Raw genomic sequence first — 3940 nt, forward strand, 5'->3', positions numbered from 1 at the left:
TGCGACTAAGTCAAGGGCCACTGGATAAGGGTTGTTGATGGCAAAACAGGTAATAATATCATTTTGTTATCATGTACACAAGCAAATAAGCATATGTATGATGCTTTAGGTGTGAAAGACTGTCATAATCAGGATTGTGGTCACTCACACCCTTGCCGTCATGTAATTCTCCTCGCAGTTTGTATTGATAGTTCCGCGTCCTGACATGTAAAGCTCGTGCTTTGTTGGCAGCTGAAGTTGGCACTTAACAGGGTTATCCTTGTTCCTGAGCATGTATGCAGTACAGCTGAGTTGATTTGCTACTTGTTACCCTACAATTAGCTTGTTTTTTGTATTGTTTTCTCACAATATGCTTATATTCATGTTTCCGGCTTAAAATGGTGTCGCGCCTTACTTAAACATAGGATTGTTATAGCAAGTGTCCCCTTCATCATTTACCTTAGAGGGATTTTTTTGACAAAATTTGGCACTTTCAGCAACTTGTTTTGTTTTTTATTTGGTACATGGTTCTCTCATTCAGTGATTTAATGACAGTATTGTCCTTATTCTTTTTTCTTTGCATAGAAAGGTGACATGAATCATTGATATTTGTTGTGTTGAGAATTCTGCAGGAAGCTGTGTCCCCAAAAGAAGTACTAGAAACCCCTTTCAGGACACTGCCTTGATCTGAACTGCCTTTCTACCCCTGTTACTACATGGAACATCATTGCTAAGCTTATAATGCTTGCCTACATATGTGTTTTTTGTTCAATTTAACTTTTCCTTCCAGCTTAAACCCTTCCCCCCCCCCCCCCCCCAACAAATGAGCATTGTATTCTTTCGCTTGGTTACAAACTCCCATTTGGACCAGATTACCACCATAAAAATAGCCTAAAGTACTTATTTTGTGTCCAAAATATGAAAATTTGTATTGTCTTGAACCTCTAAATGAGAGCTGGCAATGCATTTTGACCATCTGCTGCAGTTAAAAGGCACCCATGACATTACATGCTAGAATATTTCATTGGCGGCTGGTAAATAAATGGGCACCGATCGACAAGGCGCTTTCAAGATTTTACACTTTTATTGGTGTGAAATAACAAGTTATTGGAAGCTTATTGATTTCTACACTTCAAAGTATCTTTGATCTCTCATTTTGACTAATAAGTTTATTGTCTTGGATGAAATTGGATTGTTTTTGCTTTGAAATTGGCATTTTTGGGATGATTAAAAAAAAACACACAAAAAAGACATTATCAAAATTGCTTAGAGTGAAAATATCTAACAAATTCATTCTTTCCCCACCACACATTAGCCCCACTTGCATGTCTTTTTGGTTTGTTTTGGTATTTTATTGCAGATATTGAACACAACAGCTTTAAATCTTAAAGGGGCAGTTAAGCTTTAACAGGCCTAATATCGCCTTCTTCGGACTGAAAACACCCGCGTGTGAAAATATGATACAGAATGGCCAAATGGACAGCTTATCCAGCCAAACTTAAGATATTGGTGCAATATGGATGGGATGATAATAATATGAAAGAAAAACACATTTCAGTAAAAATAAATTTCTCTTATAAACTAACTTATGATAAAAATGAAATATCATCTGCAAGTGCAAAATATGACTGGAAAAGCAGATTTTTGGTCATTTCTCAGCAAAAGGGAAGAAAATAAGTGCATTAAATGCATGAATTCAGATTATTTGACCTGGAATAGTTGTTTTTCAAGTTGACCCCCCACCCTTATATATTGGAATAAGGGCTAAATTGCTTTCCGACTTAAATTCAACCGCATATTGGTTGACCGTGTCGCGTTAATGTGTTACATGAAGTTAGAATTCAACGCCAGGGACTCCGTGATCGAGTAACGCAACTAAAACTTTTGCGAAAAGCATGAACATTCAAACAGAGCCCCATTTCACCGACATGGAATGGCAGGCATTTTTACAGTATGGACAGTGCAGCAGATGCTTAACTGAGCCAGCCTTCATATTTAGTACAATCATGAATTGAGCAAGATTTTATCACTTCATATTATTCATAAAAGTACACTTAAAATACATAAATGCATGTTTTTGTTTCATTTTTTTATCTTTTTCTATTGGGTATTTTGACTTTTTCAGGAAGAGGAATGTCTGCGACTAAGTCAAGGGCCACTGGATAAGGGTTGTTGATGGCAAAACAGGTAATAATATCATTTTGTTATCATGTACACAAGCAAATAAGCATATGTATGATGCTTTAGGTGTGAAAGACTGTCATAATCAGGATTGTGGTCACTCACACCCTTGCCGTCATGTAATTCTCCTCGCAGTTTGTATTGATAGTTCCGCGTCCTGACATGTAAAGCTCGTGCTTTGTTGGCAGCTGAAGTTGGCACTTAACAGGGTTATCCTTGTTCCTGAGCATGTATGCAGTACAGCTGAGTTGATTTGCTACTTGTTACCCTACAATTAGCTTGTTTTTTGTATTGTTTTCTCACAATATGCTTATATTCATGTTTCCGGCTTAAAATGGTGTCGCGCCTTACTTAAACATAGGATTGTTATAGCAAGTGTCCCCTCATCATTTAACCTTAGAGGGATTTTTTTGACAAATTTGGCACTTTCAGCAACTTGTTTTGTTTTTTATTTGGTACATGGTTCTCTCATTCAGTGATTTAATGACAGTATTGTCCTTATTCTTTTTTCTTTGCATAGAAAGGTGACATGAATCATTGATATTTGTTGTGTTGAGAATTCTGCAGGAAGCTGTGTCCCCAAAAGAAGTACTAGAAACCCCTTTCAGGACACTGCCTTGATCTGAACTGCCTTTACTACCCCTGTTACTACATGGAACATCATTGCTAAGCTTATAATGCTTGCCTACATATGTGTTTTTTGTTCAATTTAACTTTTCCTTCCAGCGTAAAAACCCTTCCCCCCCCCCCCCCCCCCCCCCCCCAACAAATGAGCATTGTATTCTTTCGCTTTGGTTACAAACTCCCATTTGGACCAGATTACCACCATAAAAATAGCCTAAAGTACTTATTTTGTGTCCAAATATGAAAATTTGTATTGTCTTGAACCTCTAAATGAGAGCTGGCAATGCATTTTGACCATCTGCTGCAGTTAAAAGGCACACCATGACATTACATGCTAGAATATTTCATTGGCGGCTGGTAAAATAAATGGGCACCGATCGACAAGGCGCTTTCAAGATTTTACACTTTATTGGTGTGAAATAACAAGTTATTGGAAGCTTATTGATTTCTACACTTCAAAGTATCTTTGATCTCTCATTTTGACTAATAAGTTTATTGTCTTGGATGAAATTGGATTGTTTTTGCTTTGAAATTGGCATTTTTGGGATGATTAAAAAAAAAACACACAAAAAAGACATTCAAAATTGCTTAGAGTGAAAATATCTAACAAATTCATTCTTTCCCCACCACACATTAGCCCCACTTGCATGTCTTTTTGGTTTGTTTTGGTATTTTATTGCAGATATTGAACACAACAGCTTTAAATCTAAAGGGGCAGTTAAGCTTTAACAGGCCTAATATCGCCTTCTTCGGACTGAAAACACCCGCGTGTGAAAATATGATACAGAATGGCCAAATGGACAGCTTATCCAGCCAAACTTAAGATATTGGTGCAATATGGATGGGATGATAATAATATGAAAGAAAAACACATTTCAGTAAAAATAAATTTCTCTTATAAACTAACTTATGAAAAATGAATATCATCTGCAAGTGCAAAATATGACTGGGAAGCAGATTTTTGGGTCATTTCTTAGCAAAAGGGAAGAAAATAAGTGCATTAAATGCATGAATTCAGATTATTTGACCTGAATATAGTTGTTTTTCAAGTTGACCCCCCACCCTTTATATTGGAATAAGGGCTAAATTGCTTTCCGACTTAAATTCAACCGCATATTGGTACCGTGTCGCGTTATTGTTACATGAAGTTAGAATT

The sequence above is a fragment of the Dreissena polymorpha genome, chromosome 12 (assembly GCF_020536995.1).
Source record: "Dreissena polymorpha isolate Duluth1 chromosome 12, UMN_Dpol_1.0, whole genome shotgun sequence".
Lineage (NCBI taxonomy): Eukaryota > Metazoa > Mollusca > Bivalvia > Myida > Dreissenidae > Dreissena > Dreissena polymorpha.